This window comes from Vicugna pacos, chromosome 25 (genome assembly GCF_048564905.1).
Source record: "Vicugna pacos chromosome 25, VicPac4, whole genome shotgun sequence".
Taxonomy (NCBI): Eukaryota; Metazoa; Chordata; class Mammalia; order Artiodactyla; family Camelidae; genus Vicugna; species Vicugna pacos.
Genome location: NC_133011.1, coordinates 4,258,926 through 4,280,312, shown reverse-complemented (window position 1 = coordinate 4,280,312; position 21,387 = coordinate 4,258,926). Strand labels below are relative to the sequence as shown.

At 36.5% G+C, this 21,387-nt stretch overlaps 1 protein-coding gene across 3 annotated transcripts in view; it reads left to right on the top strand.

The window, feature by feature from the left end:
* Positions 1–4,263: 4,263 nt before the first annotated feature.
* The window catches only part of TRIQK (triple QxxK/R motif containing), an 80,278-nt gene continuing 63,154 nt past the window's right edge, over positions 4,264–21,387 (top strand). For 2 of the 3 annotated variants that reach the window (XM_006209693.4, XM_031691151.2), the window contains exons 1-2: positions 4,264–4,366; positions 18,016–18,173. The gene's annotated coding sequence lies outside the window, so the exon portion shown is untranslated. Of the gene's footprint in view, positions 4,367–4,526; positions 4,570–18,015; positions 18,174–21,387 lie in introns of those variants that run through there. The other variant, XM_015243975.3, reaches the window with a different exon arrangement.

Below are 21,387 nucleotides of genomic sequence, written 5' to 3'. Positions count from 1 at the left end.
TGCAGAGAACTATAAAATCTTGATTAAGAAAATTAAAGATGATTTAAAGAAATGGAAAGCTATCCCATGCTTTTAGATTGAAAGAATTAATATTGTTAAATGGCTACTACCCAAAGCAATCTACAGATTTAATGCAATCCCTCTCAAATTATCCAGGACATTTTTCACAGAACTAGAATAAATAATCCTAAAATTTATATGAAATCACAAAAGACCCAGGATTGCTGAAGCAATGCTGAAGAAAAAGAAATGAAGCTGGAGGAATAACCCTTCAAGACTTCAGATAATATTACAAAGCTACAGTAATCAAAACAGGGTGGTACTGGCACAAAAACAGACATAGGGATCAATGGATCAGAATAGAGAGCCCAGAAATAAACCCATACACCTAAGGTCAATTAATCTTTGACAAAGGAGGCAAGAATACACAGTGCAGAAAATAAAGTCTCTTGGACAAGTGCTGCTGGGAAAGCTGGACAGCCATATGTGAATCAATGCAGTTAGAACACTCACCACACCATACACAAAAATAAACTCAAAATGGCTTAAAGATTTAAACATAAGACATGACACCATAAACCTCCTAGAAAAGAATATAGATAAAACATTCTCTGACATAAGTCATAGCAATGTTCTCCTACAGTAGTCTACTGAGGTAGTAGAAATAAAAGCAAAAACTAACAAATGGGATCTAATTAAACGTATAAGCCACGCACAGCAAAGGAAAGTATAAATAAAATGAAAAGACACTCTATGGAAGGGGACAAAATATTTGCAAATAATGCAACTGACAGGGGTTAATTTCCAGAATACAAAATAGCTCAAACAGCTTAATAACAAAAAACCAAACAACCCAATCCAAAAATGGGCAGAAGACCTCAACAAACATTTCTCCAGTGAAGACATACAAATGGCTGATAGGCACATGAAACAATATCACTAATTATCAAAGAAATGCAAATCAAAACTACAAGGAGGTATCATCTCATACCAGTCAGAATGTCCATCATTAAAAAGTCCACAAATGATAAATGCTTGGGAGGGTATGGAGAAAACAGAACTCTCCTACATTGTTGGTCGGTAGTGTAGTTTGGTGCAGCCATTATGGAAAACAGTATGGAGATTCCTTAAAAAATTAAAAGCAGACTTAGCATATGGTCCAGCAATCCTACTCCTGGGCACATATCTGGAGGGAACTCTAATTCTAAAAGATATATGCATCCTAATGTTCATAGCAGCACTATTTACAATAGCCAAGACATGGAATCAACATAAATGTCCATTGACAGATGACTGGATAAAGAAGTTGTGGTATATTATACAATGGAATACTACTCAGCCATAAAAAAGAACAAACTAATGCTATTTGCTGCAACATGGATGGACCTAGAGATTGTCATTCTAAGTGAAGTAAGCTAGAAAGAGAAAGAAAAATATCATATGATATAATTTATATGTGGAATCTAAAAAAAAACACAAATGAACTTATTTATGAAATAGAAACAGACTCAGAATTATAGAAAATAAACTTATGATTACCTGAGGGGTAGGGGGGTGGGGGTGGGAAGGGATAAATTGGGAGCTCGAAATTTGCAGATACTAACTACTATGTATAAAATAGACAAACAACAAGTTTCTTCTGTATAACACAGGAAATATATTCAATATCTTGTAACCTATAATGAAAAAACTATAAAAATGAATATATGTATGTACATGTATGACTGAACTATTATGCTGTACACCAGAAATTGATACAACATTGTAAACTGACTATTCTTCAATTAAAAAAAATTAAGGCAAAGATTGCTGAACAAGATTAAGTAAGTTGATATTTTATTTCTTATTTTTAATATATTCAATGAATTTCATGTATTTTGACAGGATTATAATTTCTGCAAATGATCCAAAATGATCCTCCCAAATTTCAATCTATATCCACATTCATCAGGATCAAAGACATTAGCACATATAAATATTAGATTCTACTATACTTTTCAACTCACCACAAATTTAACTAAATCATGTATCTGTCATTATGTAATAAAGAAATAAGCATATTCATAACATATATCTGGATGTTTTACTTTTATGTTAAGCCATTTATTTCTTGTTCAATGTCCCTAGATATATTTCATTTGAGATTTAGTATATTCATCATAATTTCTAATATGTATCTGTGCCTAAGAGGGAATTACAAATTTCACATGTTCCAAGTATTGGAGCAGAAACATGAGTTGCAAAATAAGTAACTGAGGTGTGGATAACATGAGACTCTCCTACACCAAAAGAGGAGAGGATTAAAAGTTAATTTTTGGTAGTTACTAATTATTTTGTAAGATGCTTATGAGAATACTTTGCAATAGTCATATTCATGCAGGGTAAGTTGGCTAGTGTGTACTTTATAGATGGGTAAGCTATATGCAATTTGCAAGGACAAGCAATCTCATAAGGACATGGTCATGAAGAAAATTCATTGGCAGAGACTCCTTACTGTTCTAACCTATTTCATCACTGTGGATACAGTTTGAAAATTTATTTCTATGTATATGAATGCAGCCCAGTATTTTCTACAGGATGTTTAAATAGATACCAAGGTGTAGAGTTCTAGAAACTTGAATATATGCTTCAGACATCTGGAGCTATACATATGGGGAATATACAGCTGTGTTTATTTCAATGATTACACATTTACATGCATACAATGCATTTATCCAAATGTGTAATCTCTTATATATATGAGAATATTCCAACAAATGCATTTGCTGTACTTATTTGAATAAGCAATTGGAAAAGGATTCAAATAAATAATTCACCACTTTTGTTTAAATCTTACAGTATGTATTTATATTATGTATTTATTAATATACAATCAGAGCACTTTTTAGTGTAGAACCAACTATTTTTAAAAGATTAAAGAAACATAATGCGGATCATGAGTCATACAAACCAAGACTTTTTTGTATTGAGGTTTAATAGCTAGCAAACTTTCAGAAGGAGGTGGAAGTCCAGCAGGACAGAGAATAAAATCACTTGTGATTGGAATGTGTTTCTTTTATTCCAACTAGTTTTTCACAGTATAGTGGCCATTTTAATTGAATCTCAAAGCACTTGTCCAGAGGCTTTGTTTTTTTTTTTTGTTTGTTTCTTTTCTTTCTTACTACCATATCTGACAAGATACACACTTCTGGATTATGCTATAATATAGAACGCAAAAGTATTTTATTATTTTAAAGCTACACACATGTAAATCTGGTTAAGAGTATTACGACAATCTCATTTAAGTCTACCTTTATTTCTGGAACAGAGACTGGAGACCAACAAAGGACTTAAAAGCACAAAAAAATAACATTACATTTTAGCTTCAGTTCCTGGAGATATTTTAGGAGATTAGGGAGAAGCTTCTAGTTAGTCTATTTATACTTGTCTCAGTTCTATTGTATGCTGTTTCCTTTCTCAAGGTTTTCATTTGTTTGTTTATTTAAGGATATGATGGGCTGGCCTAGAGGAAAGTAACTCATACTTACGTAAGAGAAAAATTAAATTGGAAATCGCATAAATTCTTAAAAGAAATTTAAATTCATTTTACCACAGTGTAAAAATAATAACTATAGGCACTTTTTCATTTGTGGAATGAGTGAATAAATGTCACTCTCAGCCTTAGTTTCATCGTTCATAGGCTGTGAATAATAACATCTCTCATTGAGTGTTGTGAGGATTATGTAAGGTATAAATCACTCAGTTGTCAAATGCTTTCCGAACAATGACTAGTAACAATATTGCGTTCCAATTTTCTAGATGTGAAAACTGGGTACCTGGACATACTGCCAAAACTTGGTTGTTGGTCAGGTTTCAGGAATCACCTTTCCCATTTTAATTGATTAATCTGTTTAAAGCTTGACTGCGCAGACAACATTGTTTTCACAGACAGTTCATCCTTCCACCCAGGGATGCTCCCCTGAGAGTCTGGATGGGGAGAGGAGTTCAATAAGCAAAAGAACTTACTTTTGTGTTTTATGTTTACAAAACAAGTCACAGTCCTTATTTCCAACTTCCACAGTCAGTTTGTGAGACAGGTATTAGAAGCTTGGCAATCACGTCGGAAGGAGGCAGAGGCCACTCACCGGGCCCGCGCGTTTCCGTCCTGGACCCGCGCAGAGCGGGAGAGAGATCGACCAATCGGCGCGCAGCTTGGGGGCTGGTCCCGCCCCTCTCGGCCGAGCCCCGCCCCTCTCCCGTACCGCCCTCAGGGAGTAGGGGTGTGCCGCAGGCTCGTCCCGCCCCCTCCTCTGAGTGACAGGACCGTGGACAGCAACAATTCCAGCCCGACACGTAGTTTGTGGGCCCTTGCGCTGGCTGAGCTGAGGTGTGTGTCCGGCGAGCGCGAGGGGGCTGGGGAGGCCCTGCCCGGGAAGCTCGGGGTCCGGGACTGAAAGCGGGTGCACCTCCGCAGAGGGCCCCCAGTGCGTTTAGGGGATCCTCGATCCGCCCCTGGGAGCGGCCTTGGGGGCGGGCTGGGCGGAGGGGGCTCTGGACGAGGAGGAACCCGGAGCCTGGGAAGCCCAGCAGGTTCGGTAACGGCCTAGGGACCCCTTCCCGGCGAGCAGGGAGCCCCTGTGGGGGAGGGGACGGCGGGAGCGGGATTCCGGCGGTGGGTGGGCGTGGCCGCCGCGGTTGCTAAGGAACGCGCGGTTCCCGCCCTGCCAGCGTGTCTGGCGCGGGCTGCAGGGCCTTGGAGACTTAGTCCCACCCGCCTCCCCAGGCCTTCCACGAGCCTAGGGATTGGCTTCCTTGCGCTGTCAGTCAATTCGCGTCTGTAATTGCACTGTCCTGCTCTTTGGGTCTGTAGCTGGCGCTCAGGCCTCCCTCTCTCCTGTTACTCCTCTCTACACTTTTCGCGCCTCCCCTTCTTAAACGTACAAGTATCTGCAGACCAAAACACTTGCGGGGAAGGGCTTCAGGCAGCATGAGGTGGCTGCGGGGGTTGGTTGGGGAGGATGCCTTTTCCTGGTGCTTGGTGAATCCTTGAACCCACACGGTGTCGGTGTCCACGTGAAAAACTAGGAAAAGGAGGATAGGAGATCTGATTTCTTCCACCCGGAGTTCTTTTTAATCGCTGCTGCCAGTTTGACTCAATGAACTTCTCCGGAAGTTGAGGCAGTTCATTATTGGACAGGCCCAAATACATGATCTTTTAAGTCCCTATTGTGGAGAGGGGTGGTACGAAGCGTATAAAGCCCTCTTTTGCTTCACTGGCCCATATTTAATGATTAACTATGAGGTGGTAGCCACAGATAACCATTTCGGATCTCTGCCCCAGTCAGCTGGCCCCAAGTGATTGAGCAGAAGCGACATTCCAGAGAGAAAACACAAAGGGAGCTGAAAGTCTGCTGTTACTTCCTTCTGCTAGGTTTACTGTGTAAATTCCCCAAGAAGGAAGCTTGTACTGCTTGCTAGCACTGGGAATATGGCCTAGAAGTCAGGAATCTGGCAGAGTTAGGAAATATTTGTCCCTGGGCAATAACCCTTATAACTGTTCTCTCATCTGTAAAGTGGAACATACTTAACGTGCCTTTTATTTATAAAAAGTAAGGAGTAATAATTGACTGTGAAAGTGTTATGAAAGTATGATCCACACAGTTGTAAATATGGACTACAATATTAATCTATCGTTTAGTCTTATATGATCTGTTGATTCTGTGTGTGTGCTGGTTAGGTAGTACCTGAAATGTCTTGCACAACATTTATTTTTCCCCATTGACATCACTAGGTTTTTTCAAGTATATACATAGCCTGAAAAAATTGGGAAGGATTACCTTCTAATTCAACGATGAATAACCTTTTTAGTGTCATATACCACTTTAAGAAGCCAAGGAAAGCTATAGACTCTCCTCTTAGAAAAAGACAGGGTTAGAAGCATATGTGGATAAAGAACACCTGTTTTCTTCCATCAACTTCTTGAGGGTTTAAGGAAATTACTCTCCCAACTTGCCTCATTCCAAAGAGTGACTGAGTAATTTATATCCAAAACTCCTTGGCTGGGAGCAGAGTTGTCTTTTTTCTTTCTTCCACAAGGCATCTTACCATAGTTTACCTTAGTTCAAGGTCTTCAATCAACCCTTCTTCTTTTTTTGGTTTTTAACAAACATGAACTAGCAATCCTCAATAAATTGCTACAGTCTTTCAAAACCATGTAAACCCTATTTTATTCCAAATGCCCTTTGATCGGTCTCTTAAAGAATACTCTGATATTTAAGCAAGTGAAAAGAGAAATTATTATAAAATGTTTTGGGAAAATGTTAAATCGTATTTTTGAGATAAATATTAAATATGTAAACTTTCTCTTCTATCAAAGTCCATTTTGGACCAAGAAAAATTGATTATTTGTAGTATGTGCCAGTAGAATATTAATTATTCCTAGAAATCTTTCCTTTAACTTAAGTGAATGATCTTTTATAACATTTTAATTTCCTGTGGCGAGAGAATATTGCGTTCAGTTCCACTTTGGCTCTTTTCCTGATTTCTGTATTAAAATGGAAGGCTGTAAATAGCATTCTTTTGTTTGCTAATGTACCTTTATCTAGCTTTATCAATAAAAGTGGGCATCAGTAGTAGATACTATCATTAGGTAGAGAAAACATTGAAAAAGGAAAAATATATTTCTTTTGTAATAAACATCCGAGTATCTAGGAACACCTGTGGTTTCTTTAGCACTTGTAATTTTATTCCAACTGTTTAGTGTTCGACTCACCCATTTTTTCCTCGACTCACTTCATTTCTAGTGGAGAAACTAGAATAAAGACAAATTGATTAGAGAGAGAATTCTAATGGAATTAGAGTTTTTAGGGGCTCAATAAATAATAGCTCTTTTCTTCTCTTGAGTTTGTAAAGAGGCAGATGGAGTCTGCAGTGTCAGCTTCATCACTAGAAAGCTGACTGGATACAGTGCCTTCAGTGAGAGACCAAAAACGAGTGCCCGTACTTCCTTCTCCCTTCTATCTCCACCCCCTTTCTCAGAACCTAGACTTCAGTCCAGTGAGAGAAAGTTTCAGTTTGCAGAACAGATGCACTTACTGAGAGCTGCTGGTCTGGATGATCCCCAGCAGAGAGGGAGGAAAAAGAAGACATACCTCTAGTGTTCACAGCTTTATAATAGGTTATCTCTACCCACTGGAATAATAGGGAGCAATGGAGTTCAGCCATGGACCACTCAACTCCTCTGCAGGGAAGCTGTGGATACAGAGTGGGATGTGAGGCCAGGGCTGTTAAACTAGGGCTCTTGTCTTTATCTGGTTGGTATCTTTGGGCCATTAGAAATGTGTAGGGTGTTCTTAAATTGTTATAATATCTTGAAGTGATTGGCTTTTAGGACGCTGAAGTTTAAGGATGCTAAATATTGTATATTGTAGAAGTCCACCAGCACAGTGAAAAATTTCCTTCCCCTATTCCAATGCCAAAATCATCTCCAAACTATCCTAGGGGAAGTTCCTCTGTCTGGAAACATGAGACCAGGCCAGATTTCCCCTAGTCTTTGTTCATATGTACCATATTTTTTCTTTTTTTCTTTCTTTCTTTTTGTATTTTTAAATTGAAGTACAGTTGATTTAAAATATTGTATTAATTTTAGGTATAGAACATAGTGATTCATAAATTTTATAAGTTATGCTCTAAAGTTACTGTAGAACATTGGGTATCTTCCCTGTACTGTACAATATATCCTTGTGGCTGATTTATTTTGTACATACTAGTTTGTACCACTTCCTCTCCGACTCATATCTCGCCCCTTCCCCTTTCTATCTCTCCCTTGGTAACTGCTAGTTTGTTCTCTGTGAGTCTGTTTCTGTTTTGTTATATTCATTCGTTTGTCTTATTTTTCAGATTCCACATATAAGTGACACTACACAGTGTTTGCCTTTCTCTGTCTGACTTATTTCACCAAGCCAAATACCCTTGAGGCCCATCCATATTGTTGCAGATGGCAGAATTTCATTCTTTATGGCTGAGTCATATTCTATTGTAAATACATACCCCATCTTCTTTATCGATTCATCTGTTGAATATGTACCATATTTTTGATATCAATAGATTTGGCTCTAAGTGTGGAGGTCTTAATAAAAATACTGCTTAGATGATAGTTATTTTTTGTTATTCTCTCAGAATGACTAAAATGATATTCATGGAAAATAGTGACACATAGTTTATCATATTTGATCGCCTTAAGATTGAACATATCCTTACTGAAGATATGAGGATCGTAAGGTCCTACAGCTAAATCTTTTCACATCTAGTGTATACATTTAGTCCTTTCTTATATGGCAGAAGTATTAAGGTATCTTTGCAACAACAGAGTGAGATAGGTATATGTTTTCATGAAAAAGAAAAGAATGACTTCTTAGCTTATGTTTTAGTTTTGAATTGTTAAACAACAAAAATAAAAAGATAAGTGCTCTCTACTCAGTGCTTTAACAAACTCTGTTTTGTTCAATCAGAAGGTGGAGAAAGTTCCATAAATGAGAGGGTCTTGTTAATTGCATGGTTTTCAAGCCATTGAACACGGAGAATGACAGCAGAAATAAAGCTGCTTGATTCTTCCATAGTAGTATCGTGCAAGTGACATAGCTGCAAAAATAGACCAATTAGATTGAGCAACTTAAAATTTTGGACCAAGGGAAGATAGTTTAGTCCAAAAAGCATTTTTTACATACTTTGAATTTAAAAATATTCAGTTATTGAGAGATGTAGACGAAGAAATTATGTGACTACCTGTGACAAAATCCTACTTTATAACCTACCCCAGGTAGCAGGTGCACTGCACTGAAAGTCTTAGACTTGGCTCTGGCAGTAGATGTACTGTGTGTTGGGTTTGCGAGAGTTCCCAAGCATCAGGTTCCTTATCTGTATGTAAATATAATGAGTTGAAGATTTGTGGTTTTCCACCTTTTTTTTTTCCCCTGGGGAATATTCTTGAGTATTATAAAAATTGACATTATTCACAGTGATTCATTATGGTGCTGAATCTTTCTGGGCAGGAGCATATTAAATTTTTTTTTGTCCCTGTGCTATACAATAGGTCTTGTTTATCTATTTTCTATATAGTAATTAGCATCTGCTAATCCCACCTCCTAATTTATCTCTCCCCCACCCCCTTTCCCGTTTGGTAATCGTAAGTTGGTTTTCTATGTCTGTGAGTCTGTTTCTGTTTCGTAAATCAGTTCTTTTCTTTTCTTTCTTTCTTTTTTTTTTTTTTTGGTCACATCCTTTCAATGACCCTGCTCAGTACAGGACAGTGCAGCAAGCAGCCGTGTGATGCCACATGCTGTCTGCAATCTGCTCAGCCAAACTGGCCATGCTATAATATAATAGTCTGTGAAGAGGCTGTCATAATCATATTTTAGATTCTACATATAAGTGATATCATAAATTTTCCTTTCTCCTTCTGACCTACTTCACTTAGTATGATAATCTCTAGGTCCATCCATGTTGCTGCAAATGGCATTATTTCATTATTTTTTATGGCTGAGTAGTATTCCATTGTGTATATATACCATATCTTCTTTATCCAGTCATCTGTCAGTGGACATTTAAGTTGCTTCCATGGCTTGCCTATTGCACATAGTGCTGCAGTGAACATTGGGGTGCATGTATCTTTTCAAATTAGAGCTTTTGTCCCAGATATATGTCCAGGAGTGGGATTGCTGGATCATGTGGCAACTCTATTGTTAGCTTTTTAAGGAACCTCCATACTGTTTTCAATAGTGACTGCACCAATATACATTCCCACCAACAGTGTAGGAGGGTTCCCTTTTCTCCACACCCTCTCCAGCATTCATTATTTGTAGACTTTTTGAAGATGGCCATTCTAACTGGTGTGAGGTGATACCTCATTGTAGTTTTGATTTGTCTTTCTCTAATAATTAGCAACGTTGAGCATTTTTTTGTGTGTCTGTTGGCCATCTATATGTCTTCTTTGGAGAAATATCTATTTAGCTTTTCTGCCCATTTTTTGATTGGATTATTTGTTTTTTGTTACTAAATATTTATTGACATTAATTTTGAATGCCTCTATAGAATTTGACTAAACCTATATCCCATTTTAGGTCTTGATTTAGTTATATAGTGAAAATAGTTTTCCAGATAATATTGTCTCACATTTATATCAAACTTTATATTGATACATTATTTTCATAAAAATGGTCTTGTTTCATCCTTACAATAATGTCTGTGATATGTGTATATGAAAGTGTTCTTTCTGCATTTTACAGATTTAAAGTCTGTATCTCAGATGAATGATCTGAACACGCTCGTCCCTATAGAGGAGAATGAGGGTGCTGTGTGATTATGTAGATTTGAGTTCAGATCTCTGCCCTTTTCCTAGTTAACTGTGCATGCTTGGAAAAATCACTTAATCGTTAGAAAACCCAGTTATCCCAGTGGGGTTAATTTTACTTATTCCACAGAAATGTCTGATCATATATGTGACATGCTTAACACAGCAAGTGGAAACTACTAATATTATTATTACTAATATTAACCACCATCGTTAGTAAGGATCCAACACCCTTATTTTCAAAATCCAAAAGTTTTGCAAAATTATTTTTCCCAAGTTTTTTAGCAACTCATTTGAGGCAAACCAGACTTGAAGAAAAGACAGGCAACTACTTATATAATATTTATTTTATAGTTAGTGTCAATATTGGTAAGATTTTGGTATGAAATATTGATATGCTACCCCCAAACTCTTTTAGGAGCGTTATGTAATTATGATAGATATGGGACATACTGCCTTTCTGTAATCTCCAAAACACATCTCCAAGACACATCTGCCCAAACTGTTTAGATAAGTGCTATAGATCTATATTATTATGATTCTTCTACTTTAATAACAGCTTCATTGAGATATCACTCAAAATAATAAAATTTGTAATTTTATCATTTTAAAGTGTGCAATTCAGTGATTTTAGCATATTCAGAGCTGTGCAACCATTGCCACTGTCTAATTTTAGAATATTTCCATCACCTCAAAAAGTATTAGTTAACGCCCCATCTCTTTTGCCCTTACCCCCAGCCTTAAGTAACTGCTAATCTATTTTCTGTCTCTATAGGTTTTCTCATTCTGAACATTTTCTATAAAGAGAACAATAGGAATGATGCATTAATTGCACTTTCGCGAATAGCTTCTTTCACTTAGGATAATGTTTTCAAAGTTCATCCATGTTTTCTTTGTATAAATATTTCATTCCTTTTTTTGTTGGAATAATATTCCATTGTATGGTTAGACCACATTGTGTTTATCTAATCATCATGGATTGTTTTCACTTTTTGGCTATAAGGATAATGCTGTTATTTATTTTTGTGTACATGTTTGTATGTGAACATATATATATTTTTTCTCTTGCACACTTAGGAGTGAAATTACTGGGTCGTATGGCCAGTCTATGTTTAATCTTTTGAGGAACTGCCAAACAGTTTTACAAAACGGTTGCACCTCAGTTTGCTTTCCTACCAGCAATGTATGCAGGTTCTAGTTTCTCCACATGCCCATCAACACTTCTTACTGTCTGTCTTTTGGTAGAGTGAGATGGTATCTCATTGTGGTTTTGATTTGAATTTCCCTAATGACTAATGATGTTAGGTATCTTTTCATGTGCATATTTACGATTTGTATTTCTTCTTTGAAGAAATATCTATTCAAATCCTTTGCCGATTTTAAAAATTGAGTTATTTGTATTTTTATTCTTGTAAGACTTCTTCATATATTCTGCGTATTTGACCCATATCACTTATATGATTTGCAAATGTTTTCTCCCATTTGGTGAGTTGTTTCTTTCACTTTCTTGATCGTGTATTTTGGAACACAGATGTTTTTAATTTTGATAAAGTCAAATTTACCTGTTTTTATTTTGCTGCTTATGCTTTTGACGTTGTAACTAAGAAACTGCTGCCTAACACAAGGTCATGAAGTTCTACAACTGTGTTTTCTTCTAAGCATTTTATAATTTCAGCCTTTGTATCTAGTTTATGATTCAGTTTGAGTTAATTTTTGTGTGGTATGAAGTTGGAGTTTAATTTTATTCTTTTGCAGCATCATTTTTTAAAAAAAAGGACTATGCTTTCATGTTGTGACTCTTGACCTGAATTGTCATTATTATTTTAAGATAGCTTAAAAATTTCAAGTTATCTTTTGTTGAAAATTGTTCACATATAATATTATATTAGTTTCAGATGTACTACATAGTGATTTGACATTTGCATACATTATGAAAATATCACCATAATAAGTCTAGTAACCATCTGTCCCCACACAGAAATATTGTTGGCTGTATTCCTTATGCTGTACATTACATTATTATGACTTATTTATTATATAACTGGCATTTGTATCTCTTAATCCTCTTCACCTGTTCCCCCCCTCCACCTACCTCCCATCTGGTAACCGCCCATTCATTCCCTGTGTCTGTTAAGTCTCTTTTCATTTTGTTTTGTTTGTTTGTTTTGTTTCCTGGATTCCACATATAAGTGAGATCATGCAGTAATTTCCTGGATTCCACATATAAGTGAGATCATGCAGTATTGCTCTTTGTTCATCTGATTTATTTAACTTAGTATATAATAACTTCTTGATCCATACATGTTGTTAAACTTGGCAAGATGTCATTTTTCTTAAAGGCTGAGTAGTATTTCATTGTGTACGTCCACAAAAACAACACACACACACACACATACACATATTTTTTATCCATTCATCTGTTGATGGATATTCAGGTTGCTTCCATATTTTTGCTATTGTTAATGATGCGTCAGTGAACTTTGGTGTCATGTATCTTTCTGAATTGATGTGCTTTCTTCAGGTAAATATCCAGAGGTGAAATTGCTGGGTCATAAAGAGTTCTATTTCACTTTTTATTGTTTTACTTTTTTTAAAGTATTTTTATTTTTTTAGACTCAAGCTTATTTTTCATTTTGGATTAACCACTCTGACAACATAAAAAGTTCCCTGTGATCTCACATACCTCAAAGAGATTAAGAAGATGTGATGAAATAGTGTATAATTGGCACTTACTTTTTTATTGAATTATAATCAACCTAGAACACTTTGTTAATTCCTGGTGACAGCATAGTGATTCTATATTTCTATACATGTCAAAATTTTCACCATGCGAAGTCTAGTTACCATCTGTCACCATACAAAGATATTGCAATATTATTGACTATATTCCCAAGGCTGTATATTTCATGCCTATGAATCATCTATTTTGTAATTAGAAGTTTAATCTCCATCACTTATTTTACTCATCCCCCACAACATGCTTCTCCTCTTGGCAACCACTTTTTTGTTCTCTGTATCTATAATGCTGTTTTCTGTTTTATTATGTTTATTCATTTGTTTCTTTTTTTAGATCTCACATATAAGTGAAAACTTACAGGATTCTTCTTTCTCTCTCTGACTAATTTCACTTAGCATAATACCTTCTTGGTCATCCATGTTGTTGCAAAAGGCAAGATTTCATTATTTTTGATGGCTTAGTAATATTTCATTGTATATATATCACATCTTCTTTATCCATTCATAGATTGCTTTCATACCTTTTGTAAATAATGCTGCAGTGAGCATAGGGGTGCATGTATCTTTTGGAATTAGTGTGTTTTCTTCAGAAAAATACCAAGCAGTGGAATTTATGGATCATATGGTAATTCTGTTTGTAATTTTTTGAGAAGACTTCTTATGTTTTGAGTTGGGTTGTTTTTTTTTTTTCTTTGATGTTGAGTTGTATGAGTTTTTGTTTATTTTGTATATTAATCTTTTATCAGATGTATCATTTGCAAATATCTTTTTTTGTTCAGTAGGTGGCCTTCTCATTTGTTGATAATTTCCTTACCTGTGCAAAAGCTTTTTAGTTTAATGTGGTTGTATGTGTTTATTTTTGCTTTTAATTTCCCTGCCTGCAGAGGCAGATCCAAAAAAATATTGCCAAAACTGATGTTAACAAGCATCCTATGTTTTCTTCTAGGAGTTTTATGGTTTCAGGTTTTACATGTAAGTCTTTAATCCGTTTGCAGTTTTTTTTTGTAGTGGTGTGAAAAGTAGTCCAGTGTGATTCTTTTGCATATAGCTGTTCAGTTTCCCCAACATCATTTATTGAAGAGGATTTCTCCATTGCATATTCTTGCCTCCTTTGTTGTAGATTAATTGACCAAGTAAGTGTAGGTTTCTTTCTGGACTCTCTGTTCTGTTCCATGGAGCTGTGTGTCTGTTTGTGTGCTGGTGTCATGCTGTTTTGATCGCTGTAGCTTTGCTGTTGTGTAGTTTGAGCTCAGAGAGGATGATATTTCCAGCTCTGTTCTTCTTTTGCAAGATTGCTTTGACTATTCAGGATCTTTTGTGTTTTCATACCAATTTTAGAATTATTTGTTCATTTGGTAAAGAATCCTTTGGTATTTCAACAGGAATTGCATTAACTCTGTTGATTGACTTGTGTTCTATGACCATTTAACAGTATCAATTATTTCCATGAGCAGGGTGTATTTTTCATTTGTTTGTGTTGCCTTCAATTTCTTTTATCCATGTCTTATAGTCTTCCTCTTCACCTTCTTGGTTAGATTTATTTCTAGATATTTTATACTTTTGGATGAAACTGTAAATGGGATTGTTTTCTTAATTTCTCTTTCTGATAGTTCTTGTTGGTATATAGAAATACAAAAGATGTCTGTATGTTAATTTGGTATCTGCAACTTTATTGAATCCACTGATGAGTTCTAGTGGTTTTGTGGTGGTGTCTTAGGATTTTCTATATATTCATATATATATTTCTCTCTATATAAAAATATATGGTATATTTTATATATGTGTATATATGTGTACTCATTTCATCTGTAAACAATGATAGTGTTACTTCTTTCTTTCCAATCTGGATTTCTTTTCATTTATTTTTTTCTTATGTGATTGCTGTGGCTATGACTTCCAATACTACGTTGAATAAAATTTGCGAGAGTAGGCATTCTTGTCTTGTTGCTGATGTTAGAGAAAACGCTTTCAGTTTTTCACCACTGAGTACACTTTAGCTGTAGATTTGTTATATATGGCCTTTATTTTGTTGAGGTACATTCCCTCTATAACCACTTTATTGAGAATTTTTATCATAATTGGATGTTGAATTTTGTCAAAAGTTTTTTCTACACCTATGGAGATGATCATAGCATTTTTATTTTCAATTTGATAATGTAGGTAGGGTGACACATTGATTAATCTGTGAATATTGAATCATCTTCCACCACTGGGATAAATCCCACTTGATCATGGTGTATGAGTATTGTTAGATTTGGTTTGCTAATATTTTGTTGAGGATTTTTACATCTATGTTTATCAATGGTGTTGGCCTGGAATTTTCTTTCTCTGTGTCTGGTTTTAGTATCAGAATGACGTTGGTCTTGTAGGAAAAGTTTGTAATTTTTCCTTCCCCTTCAATTTTTTAGAATAGTTTGAGAAGGATAGATGTTAACTCTTCTTAAATATTTGGTAGACTTCACCCGTGAAGCCATCTGGGCCTTGACTTTGTTGAGAGTATGTTTTTCTTATTATTAATTGAATTTCATTACTTGTAATTGGCCTGTTCATATTTTCAAATTCTTCCTAATCTAATCTTGGGAGATTGTAAATTTTATAAATTTATCCATTTCATCTAGGTTTTCCTTTTATTGATGTATAATTGTTGTAGTAATCTCTTACGAGCCTTTGTATTTCTGTGGTGTTGGTTGTAACTTCTTTTTTATTTTTTATTTTGTTTTTTTGGGCCCTCTTGTTTTTTCTTTTTTGATGAGTCTGGCTAAAGGTTCATGCATTTTGTTTGTCTTTTCAAAGAACTAGCTCTTAGTTTCATTGAGCCTGTTGAATTTCTCCCTGTATTCATCCATTCTTCTCCAGAGTTCGGTGAACATCTGTATGATCATTATCTTTAACTCTTTATTGGATAGATTAATTATCTCCACTTTGTTTGGGTCTTTTTTCTGAGGTTTGTCTTGTTCCTTTATTTGGAATGTATTTCACTGTTGCCTCATTTTGCCCAATTCACTGTGTTTACTTCTATGTGTTAGATTAGTCAGTTACATTTCCTGTTCTTGGAGAAGTGGTCTTATATAACAGACATCCTATGTAGCCCAGCAGCATGCTTCCCTCAGGTCAACAGAGCTGTATGTCCTACGGCTGCCTCCTACATGGGCTGCATGTGCCGTCTGTTGTGGTGGGGCCCACTATCATGACCAAGACGGTAGGTGAGGGTGGTCCCATCCTGGCTGGCTGCGAGGCAATGCATGGTGTGGTAGCTGTGGGTCTCCTAGAGGGTGGAATGCGTTTCCCATGCCATTGGTTTTACAGCCTAGGGGACATAGAACTGCTGCTGACCTTTTGGTGGGCAGGACTGGATCCTAGCATGGTTGTCCTCATGACTCAGGTGGGCACTGGGCTGATGCCAGCCTGCTAGAGACCAGGGGCAAGTCTCTGGGTGGCTGTCCAATGGCCCCTGGAGGCTTAGGTCTGTTGCTGTCCCACTAATGGGCGCTAATAGGCTTGAAGGAGGATTTGAAAATAGGGGTTGACAATGCCACAGTCATTGCTGTAGAATGAGCTTCCAGAAATGGTTGTTGCTAGCGTCTCCATCCCCAGGAGAAGTCCCACTTGCCCTTCTGCCTCTCTGGGAGGCTCTCTGAGATCAGCGAGTGGGTCTGACCCAGACTCATCTCTGACTACTGCCCCTCTTCTGGGACTCAGAACATGTGCTATTTCGTACATGCCCTTTGAGGGTGGAATGTCTATTTCCTATAGCTCCTTGGCTCTCCTGAACATAAACGCTGCTGATTTTCAGAGCCAGACATTTTAGGGGTTTGTCTTCCTGGTGCAGGACCCCCGAGGCTGAGGAGCTTGATGTGGGGCTCATTCCTTGGGGAGATCTCTATGATTCTGATATTCTTTTCATTTGTAGGTTGACAACCCAGGGAAGGGGGTTCTGACTGTACTGCATCTCTGCCTCTCCTGTTAATCTTGTTGTGGTTCCTTCTTTATGTGCTTAGTTGTGGAAAATCCTTTATGCTAGTCTTCATGTAGTTCTTGTAGAGAGTTGCTCTGTAAGTGGTTGTAATTTTGGTGTGTTTGTTGGGAAGAGGTGAGTTCAGGGTCTTTCTACTCCACCATCTTGGCCACCTCTGCAAGCTATTTTTAATGATGTGATTAAAATTAGTAAAACTTGCATTCTCAAATACTTGGAGTTAAATTTTGAGTTGACGTTCTTATTGTTAGAAAGCAGTTTGGGACCACTTAAATTTGATGCTCTTATTTATGTCAGAGCAATTGCAGCATAAAAGCAGAGATAAGTTCAGTGCCTGGCACATGATAAGTATTCAGTAAATATTTATTGAACAAAAATGAATAAATCATACATTATTTGATTTTTTTCCTTGTTGCTTTTTTAATGGCATTTGGTTTGGGGAGTAACATATACTTAACAATTTATGGTTGAATAAGTACAATTATGTTTATAGGTCAACTTGACAAATTGTAATAACAGGAAATAAATTCAAATAAGTCTCTACATTGATATTCAAGTGGTGCATTTCATTCCTATATCCCCATTAGGATCTCTTGCTACTTTTCAGATAATCACCACACAAAGAACCATTCTTAAAGTATGATCTGCAGAAATAATGTTACTATTTATTACAATTGAAGGGGATCTTTACTTAGATAAATTTGGGACACTTTGGGTCAAGTAAATGTAAGTAGGCTTTTCTATTATAGGACTTCTCAGAGCCTTTTTGTGAAACTGTACCTTGTGTAAAGGGGGCATAGTATGCAATGTTTTTCAAGTATGTTGGCTGTAGAAACTTAATTTGAATGAACGTGTAACAGAGTTAGCAAACCACAAAACAACATTTGGAAAACGCTGCCACGGCAATTTTATTTTGTGGACATTAGGGTACTGGAGATCATCCATTTAATATTTCCATATACTCTATTTTGAATTCCAGTAAGAAAAAGAAACCGAGTGTTATTATTGGTATCTGGAATTGAATTTGCCGGGAATGCGAGTGCAGCTTCCTCAGTAAAGATCTTGCCTTTGGAAGCATCCCACCCCTTGGCAGCTCTCCAGAGTTCAGACTTGGCAGCCTCAAGGACACAGCACAAGGTGCGTTTATCTGATTTAACATTTGGCAAAAGGTGTTTTGACTTGTGGTGTGTTTTCTTTCACTTTGTTTTTCTTGTTTTGGTTTGTTTCTGGCAATGAACTTGAGTTCGGAATGTGGTTCTTTCTTATGGGAGTCAGGATTACAATGGGAAAGTGTTTTTACTTGTATTTATTTTGTGATGTTTGGCTAAATCTGAGTAAATGAAGCAAGATCCATAGAACTACAAATCTATATCTGATTAATTTGTTAAATCATTTAGTAGCATTAATTATCTGTGAGAGTTTGTTGCTACAATAAATACTTGATCTCTCTTGATGTTTGATACACTATGATACTTTGGTACATTCCTGTATTTTGATAATTATATATTGGTTAAAATCAATGTTCCTGCATAGTAAGTAACAAACACATTAAGATCATCATAAAATATTCAACATTGTTTTAAATCTTTCTTGATTAATTGGTACATCCTCATTTGACATGTTTTATGGGGAGAGGAAATATGTCATGAAATGGAAGAAAATTAACCTTCATTATATCTGTGATCTTACCTTCTACTGTCGTCTTTCACCCCTCTTCTACTCAGAATTCTTCAATGGCTCCCTATTTCACTCAAGATAAAAGCTTAAGTTTTGAAACTGGCCTGTATGTCTCTGCAAGACATGGTGCCTTGTTACCTCTCTAGTGTCATCTCTAACCACCTTGCTCAGCCGTATTGTCTCCCTTGGTGTTCTTTGAACATGCCAGGCATGTGTCCATCTCAGGATTTTTGCGTTATCTTTTCTACTGAATTGCCTTTCTCCCAGATATCTGCATGGCCAATTTATTTACCTTCCTTTGGGTTTGTTATTAAAAGGTCACTTTCCAAATGAGATCTTATGCGCTCACTGTCCAGATGTCCCTGCTGTGTATTTTCTGCTTAGCGTTCATCTTATCTAAAAAACGATCTATTCTATATTTATTTGTCTTAACTTATTGTCATTATCCTTCACAAGCATAGTAGTTCCTTTTATGAGGGCAAGAGTTTTTGTTTGCTTTGATTTTACTCTAGAGTAGTCCCTGGCCCTCAATGAGTGAGTGAATGAATGAATGCTTAATTTAGCGAATATTTTTTAAGGACTTACTATGACCTGTGCTAGCTGATGGGGATACAGGAATGAAATGCACAGTTCCTGCCCTCGGAAGTACAGTTTGAAGGGGGTTGGATAGTAACAGCAGTATGAATAGAATGTTATCATCACTTGAGGAAGCAGCATTTGAGTCAGATTGTGTTGGGCTCATGAAAGTCTTCCTGAAAAAGGTAACCCTTTGTATCACTCAGAATAGCCCAGTGCTACAGACATATGCTGTAGGGACAAAAAAAGGCCAACTGTCATTGTCTTAACACAACAAATATTTATTTCTCACATAGACTACACACCCAAAATGGGTTGGTATAGACTCTCAGGGCCTGACGTTATTGAAGACTGCATCTGAACGTACTTCCACAGTCACTGCAGAGGTGGGGAGAGAGGTGGCTAATTATGCACTGGTGTGTTTAGAGTTTCATTGGTCAAAGCAAACAGCTTTATTTCAAATGGGAGATTGTGAAATATAACGTTGCCTTCTACCCGAAGGGAAAGGCAAGTTGGAAGATATGTGAATAGAATTAATGAGTTCCATACCTTTCTACTATTTTTTTTTTAATTTTATTTTTAATTTTTTTTACCTGTCGTTCTTTAAAAAAAAAAAACAAAGAACTTTGTTGTGGTATAATTCCTGTACAGTAAACGATACATATTTCAGATGTACAATTTGATGCATTTTGATAGATGTATATACCCTTCTACTCTCTTAAAGGAGTATAAAATATTTAAATGAAGAAGTATTTGAAAGCATTTTCAGAGAAAGGAAGAAAGTGGGCAAAACCAGTAAGCTGTTATGTCGTATGATCATTTCAGAAAACTGCATGGAATTAGAAGTAGTTGGAGTGCTGTGTGTATGAGGGATAAAGGCAGGTAAAGAGATTAGTGGGAAAAGAGGGTTAGATTATACCATACTATGGAATCAGAACCCTATCATAAAGGACTTAGGGGGACATTGAATGATATATTGAATTGAATTCAGGGGAGTTTCTTGATTGAGAAATTGTGAGGGATTATTCTGGAAGCAGTGTCAGGGATGGCTTTGAGGGGAGGAAAAACTGGAGACAGTTCAGACCAAGTATTGTTACTAACGCAGTCATGCTGGTGAGACCCCTGGGTGAAGGCAATGACAGAGGAGATGGCAAGGAGAGGGACAAAAGGTAAAAAGACAGGAAAAATATTTACGGGGTAGGCTCCAGGGCACAGAGGAAGCAGGACACTTCACATGCTGGCAGGACACAGAACATTTCTTACACTGAGACCAAAGTAAAGGTACGGACGTGATCAGTGTTCGTGCCTGAGCGTGTGTACATGGATTTATGTCTGTTTGGTGTTAGTGTGAGAGAGTGAGAGTGAATTCGCAGAGTGAGTGAGTCTTACCAAAGGATCTGTATTTGCCTTGTGATATGGGAAACAAATGTGCCCAGACTAAAATGAAGGTGAGTTTAAGGAGAGCCTGTAAGCTGGAGTAACTACTGAGTCAGGTGGGAGATGGGGTTGACTCGGGGCTCAGAGGTTGCTGGGCAGTGTTGGGTACTTGTATAAAATCAGATCAAAAATTTCTTGCGAAAATTGCTTTGGGAAGTTCAGTTGCTTTTTTCTTTAAATTGTTTACAGTTCAGCAATAATTTGAAAATGTACACTTGTAAAAGAATTTTGTGTATGCTGTTTCCATTAGAGGGACCCATGATACATAATCTATCCCCTGCCCCCAAATTTTGGTTACTGTGCTAATAAAGACCCAGTTGTTTTATATCAGAGGAAAATTTTCTAAAACTACTGAGGTAGTTATCCAGTGCTTTTATAAAGTTATTTTTTAAATTATAGACCAAAATGTAATAGTATAATATTATAGTGAAGTTTCATTTTCAAAAAGAAAAATAGAGAAATGATCGGAATACTAATGCTATTTTTCTTAAAGGTTTTTGGAAGACATTGGAATGCATTATAATTTAAAAGATATTCTAAAGTTGTATTTCTTGTTTGCCATTGTCTTTTAGACCCATGGTCATTTAAAATATTTGGGGTGGTAAGTTTATTACTGCAAATTCAAGTTTTGGCCATTGACAGAACCAGTTTTTCCTAATGT